Raw genomic sequence first — 6250 nt, 5'->3', positions numbered from 1 at the left:
GGCGCTCCTCGGCCCAGAGCCGTCCCTGCCGCCGCCACCCCCGTGACAGCCTTCCTGCCACCCAGAGTGCCCTGCCTGTTCAGCTCCCTCTTCACCTCTGGCCTCCTGCCTTCTGCCCTCCACCCTCCCCCAGCTCCAGCCGCCGGCCCAGTCTCCTCATGCCCCACATCCCACGAGGTGCCTTTTCACCTTCTTCCCTCAGAGAGACATGCAGTCCTCTCGCCCACAATCTTCGGGACTTGTGTCTCTGCTCTTTCAAAAGGAGGCCCTCCGTGGCCGACCCGCCTGACTCCCAGCGTCTCGAACACACTTTCTATCCTTCCTTCCCCGTCTTATTTTTCCTCCTCACCGTTTGCCGCCCCCAAACACACATCTTCCTTGTTTACCTCGTGTGTCTCCCCTAGCGAAAACATCCCCTCCATGAGGGCAGAGATGTTTGTCTGTCTCATGTCCTGCTGAATCCCAAATGGCTGTCCCCACTCCTCCTTCCCCGCCAGCAGGTGACCTGGCCTGCGCCAGTCTCCGGCAGGCTGGGCAGACGGGGGCCCCCGGGAGCAGGAATCCAGTCCTGTCCCACTGGCGGCTTTGAGAAAAAGCAGCAGCCAAATAGAGCTTGGGGCTCCAGCCATGCAACAGGTGCTCAATTCCTGTTTGTGGAATGACTAAGTGAGAAGGCGCTTCTCCCGAGGCAGCACCGCCATCACCTACCTGCCTCCTACCTCCACAATAATCCCACCTGGGCCCAGCGATGTCAATTTGGTCCAGAAGCTTTCCTCTGGCTGCTTGGGTGGTTGTCAGTACACCTGGGCCCGACCGCCGACAAGACCAACACTGGAGCTGCGTGGCTGCTACGTGCCATTCTGTGGCCATCCAGAGAGTTAGAACATTCCCGAAGGCAGAGGTCGGGTCATCGCCGGGTCCTGGGGACCCTGGAGAAGGAAAGGAGCCCTGACATCAGACTCTGCCTTTACAGGAGAACCAAGGGCAGCAAGCCCATTCTCACGAAGCACCCCTCTCCCCCTATACCTACCAGACCACAAGCCCCAGTCTGGATTTGGGGTGAACCCTCTTCGATGGCTGATAGGCCCAAATACACAACCTGGGAGACAGACCTCAGGAGGTGAAGGGCCCCCCCCGCCCCCCGCTGATTCTGCATATGTAGCCCAGGGGAGCCCTCAGAACCCAGAAACCTTTGTTGGGCAGCCTCACCTCTGCTAGGGATTATACGACTTCCAAGCTCCTGGGGGGCAGGGACTGTGGCTGATTCGGCTTCCATTTGCCAGTACCAACCCAGGTGTTCCAAAAGCTGTGACTGGGTGTCAGTTACGGTCACTGCATTTACGGAAGGCCAGCAATGTCACCACCCATGACAACGTGAGGTCAGTCTCACTATTCTGCAGACTAATCAACATTTAGGTAAATTAAAAGACCTGCCCGAAGTCACAAAACCATCCCTGGGGCAAGACAAGATTCCCACAGAACCGTGTGTCTGCAAAGTGCACATTTTCTCCACTACAGCTAGGCCTTGATCCTGGGAAGGGCACAGAGGAGGGCCCTGTGCCATTCTGACCTTTGGCCATGAGATTCGTCGAGCTGTTTTAACCTTCTCTGTGTCTGAACTTGAGAGATCTGGCCTCTACCCATAAAAACAGACTCAGTCAACATAGACTGATGTGAGTTCTGGGGTTCTGCCCCCCCCCCCCCACAAAGCCAACCAGTCTCTGGAGCCAAACAACAGGTTAGCATCTACCTTCGAAGTGGGATTCCTGCCCGCCTTGCAGGACTGGACCTTCTGCTGAGCAGTAACATAAACACTCTGGTGTTTCAGTGCCCCCCACCCCCAGACCCATCAACCCCCAGCCACCCTGCTCCCACCAGGCCCTGCCTCACAAATGCCCTTTGGCCCTTTTGTCCCCATACTCCCTGGGGCCACCTACCCTCATCTCAGCCGTCCAAAGTTTACCTCAGTTGATGAAAAGCGGGTGCTCACCTGGGGAGGATCCTTCTCAGAAAGGACTCCTGGAGAGATGAGCAGGATTTCCCAGGGAAGGACCCCGACAACTCCCCTGGGCTGCCCAGCAAGACCGAAGTGAGCTGGGGCTCCCCCTCCAGGGGACCAGGGAGCTGAAGCTGATCCTTTGGGGAACCTGACCTAAGAGGCACATTTCCCCAGGGCAAGGCTGACTTTAGGCTTTTGTCCCATAAAGATGGTTAACCCTGTGCCCAGACCGGTATTCAAGCCCCAGCTCTGACCATCACGACTTGTCACAGGCCTGGGAAACTTGCGGGACCACATTGTCCACATCTGCAACACAGATAATGCTATTTATACTTATAGAATATTTGGCGTCTGTGGCAGGGACTGGGCTATTTATATTTTCTGTGAATTCTCTCCTTGAATACCCCCCACGACTGGCATGCCTCCATTTTACAGGTGAAGAGTCCAAAGTTTAGAGAGGCCAAGCCACCCCCCAAAGGCACGCCATCAGCAGGGGGAGGCGGCAAGCTGGGAACCCATGAACCCACGTCTGCCTGACTGGGCCAGCACATCGGTCCTGGCAGCGTCTGCTGGTGGAGGCTGCAGGACTGTTTTTGCAAAGCACCCACATTCGAGTTTTCCCATCTGTCACCGCAAACATCCTGCAAGCACGCTGAGGCCCTGTGGCCTTCCTCCTTCCTTTTTCCCCGACAGCAGGTGGCCCAGCCATCACCAGGCTGGCAGACTGGGCCCCAGGGACAAGAATCCACACCCATTCCACTCACCACTTTTTAAGACAAGACCGTGGCCGGTGGGATACCAAGGTTCGCAAGCCTGGCCTCGGCCCACGATGTTCAGGGAAGGAACAGGAAAGAAAGAAACATGCATTGAGCATCTACTGTATGCCTGGCAGGTCTTACCACGGGAGAGACTGGACACAAAATGCCTGATCCCGGGGCCTGGCTCACTTCAAGAGATGTACATTCCTTCTCTCTCTCTCTCTCTCTCTCCCTTTTAAGGACACCCTGACAGGTGACCCAGCATGACTGTGAGGAGCCCAGGCTACAAAGTCGGACTTCAGACTGGGGTGGGGGGCGGTCCAGCTCTGCCACTCACCAGGTGGGTGGCCTTTGACCAATTATTTATTTTTATTTATTTTGTTTAATTAAATATCCTGTTTACTTATTTGACAAAGAGAGATCACAACTAGGCAGAGAGGCAGGCAGAGAGAACAGGCTCTCTGCTCCGCCAAGCAGAGAGCCCGATGTGGGGCTTGATCCCATGACCCTGAGACAATGACCTGAGCTGAAGGCAGTGGCTTAAGCCACTGAGCCACCCAGGCGCCCTTCAACAAATTATTTAACATCTCTGAGCTTTTCATCTGTTCACTGAGGATTCCAATAGTGCCAGCCTCACAAATAGCTGAGAGGACGGCATTAACAAACATAAAATGTCTGGCGGGGCTCCTGGCGGAAGAGCGTGTGACTCTTGATCTTGGGGTCATGAGTTCGAGCCCCACACTGGGTGCAAAGATTACTTAAATACTTAGTTTTTTTTGTTTTGGGGGGTTTTTTTTAAGTTTTTTTTTTTTTTTAAGATTTTATTTATTTATTTGTCAGAGAGAGAGTGAGAGAGAGTGAGCACAGGCAGACAGAGTGGAAGGCAGAGTCAGAGGGAGAAGCAGGCTCCCTGCGGAGCAAGGAGCCCGATGTGGGACTCGATCCCAGGACGCTAGGATCATGACCTGAACCGAAGGTGGCTGCTTAACCAACTGAGCCACCCAGACATCCCTAATTTTTAAAGATTTTTAAGGTGTGACGCTACCACGGGGAGAGACCATGGGGCGGTGTGAGGCCATTTAGTGAGCAGAAACCTGTCATCACAGATGAGGAGGCCAGAGTCTGAGGGAAGAGGGCACCTGCCCAGAGACCTCAGAAGTCCTCTCAAAACAGGTGCTCTGGCTCTCTTGCCTTCTTTCCCAATCTTATCTACATGGGGAAAGAGCCAGAACACCAGGTTCAAAATCCCAGTTCTGCACCTTCTGCAAACTGCAGAGAGGCATGTGACTTCCCGGGGGGGTTGTTATGCATCGGAGGGGAGGGATCCTGTAAACATCCCACCCATTCACGGAGACCTGGTTCCACTCCAGGTCCCACCCCAAGCCAGGCCCAATCCACCACAGGTGCTCCAGAACGTTCACTCCAGAACGTTCAGAGGCATACGGATACTAACGCTAAGCGTAAGCCACGCCAAATTTTATTTAATTTTAAGATTTTATTTATTTGTTTATTTTAGAGAGAGATGGCAACAGTGAGAGCATCAACAAGGTGAGGGGCAGAGGGAGAAGCAGACTCCCCGCCAAGCAGGGGGTGGATGCGGGAGTCCATTGGTCATGACCTGAGCCGAAGGCTGACATTTAACCAACTGAGCCACCCCGGGTGCTCCAAGGCAAGCCACATTTTAGCACAGAAACATACGGGAAGAGAAAAATCATTCACTTTGCAGATCAAACCTTTCATAGAAGGACAACACCTTTGGGGAGCCTTTTAAGCCCCTTGGATATTAACAATGTGAGCTCCTGACGAGCACAGGACAAGAAGCCATCAGGAAAGATCGGGAAAGGGTGCAGAAAAACCAGGATCACTTTGGAAACCCAGCTGGGTACACAGCTATTTGCTACAGGTAGTACCAAAGGAAACCCCAGCTTTGAGACTGAAGGTATGGGTCTCGTGTCGAGATACACATGTGTGCAAATAGAGTAGACACACAAACCCACCCCCTCCCACCTTTGAAAACAGTGTCAAAGCTCCAAAGTCCTTCACAGTCAACTGTATTTATTCACTCATCTGCCAAATATTTGTTGAGCACCTACCCTGGGCCAGACCCTGGTCTGGGAATGGAACTGTATTGGTGACCAAGAGCGAGAGAGTCCTTGCTTTCGTTGGTGATCTACACAAAAACCAAGAGTTAAAGAAAAAATACCCACACGGTAGTGGGTGTACCAAGGGTGTGGTTTTTCCACACCAACAACCAATTCCCCAATACCAACAGGGTGTTCGACAATTCAGTTCAATTCTGAAACCAACTCTTGGGGTTTATGTAGATCCCACAGGATCGAGGATCAGTCCCATAAGACTGCCCCCACCTCAGACCACAGCTGCCCATCCCAAGGGCCACCTGTACCTCCAGAGTACTGGCTATAAATTCAGGGGTTCCCACAACCCCCCCATCCTGGGTTCAATAATTTGTTGGAATGACACACAGAACTCACTTTACTTAGTTCATCAGGTGATTATAAAGGACACAACTTGGGGTCAGCCAACGGGAAGGCACGTGGAGGACAGGGTGTTGAGGAGGGAGGGGCTGGAAGCAACATGGAAATTTCCAAGCCGCCCTCCCAGCACCTCCGTGTTCGCCAGCTCTCCGCAAACCCTGCTGTTGAGGGACTTTTCCCAAGGTTTCACTACATAGGCATCATTGATTAAATCACTGGCCCCTGGTGATTAACTCAAAATGCAGCCCCCCTCTCCCCTCCCTGGAGGCTGGGTGGGGAGGATGTACCGGCAGAACAGAGAATTCCAACCTCTCTCTTGAAGGCTTGGTCTTTCAAGCAAGCAGTCTCCATCCTGAAGCTATCTAAGCACCTCCCCCACCCCACTGATAATAAAGAATATGATCTTGGGGCGCCTCGGCGGCTCAGTGGGTTAAGCCTCTACCTTCAGCTCAGGTCATGGTCTCAGGGTCCTGGGATGGAGCCCCACAGCCGGCTCTCTGCTCAGCAGGGAGCCTGCTTCCCCCTCTCTCTCTGCCTACTTGTGATCTCTGTCAAATAAATAAATAAAATCTTATAAAAAAAAAAAAAAAAAGGATATGGTCTTATCACTCAGGAGCTTGCAAGGGTTTTTAGGGGGTCTGTGCCAGGAACTGGGGACAAAGACCAAATACCCGTGTTTTGTATTATACCACAAGGGGCCAAAACTTAGAGCTAAGAAAGCAGATCCTGCAGCTTCCAACCCAGACTGCGCCGACTACCCCCAGTGTGGTGAGATGAAAAGATAAAAAGCAGCTGGACAGGTAGGGCCAGGGCGGCCTGGGAACAGCGGGGGCAGGAAGAGAGGGAGAGAAACTTCAAAGTTCCAAAAAGCTAGAAATTCATTAGAAGTGATTGTGAGTATGCCGTCCAGGTTTTCCTGGACGGAGAAATGCCTCCGGCGGAGACTCCCTCCCCAGCAGCCCCCCCCCCCCCCCCCCCCCGCAAGCCCAGCCTGGATG

The sequence above is a fragment of the Mustela erminea genome, chromosome 1 (genome assembly GCF_009829155.1).
Source record: "Mustela erminea isolate mMusErm1 chromosome 1, mMusErm1.Pri, whole genome shotgun sequence".
In the NCBI taxonomy this organism is placed as follows: domain Eukaryota; kingdom Metazoa; phylum Chordata; class Mammalia; order Carnivora; family Mustelidae; genus Mustela; species Mustela erminea.
This window is presented reverse-complemented; position numbering follows the sequence as displayed.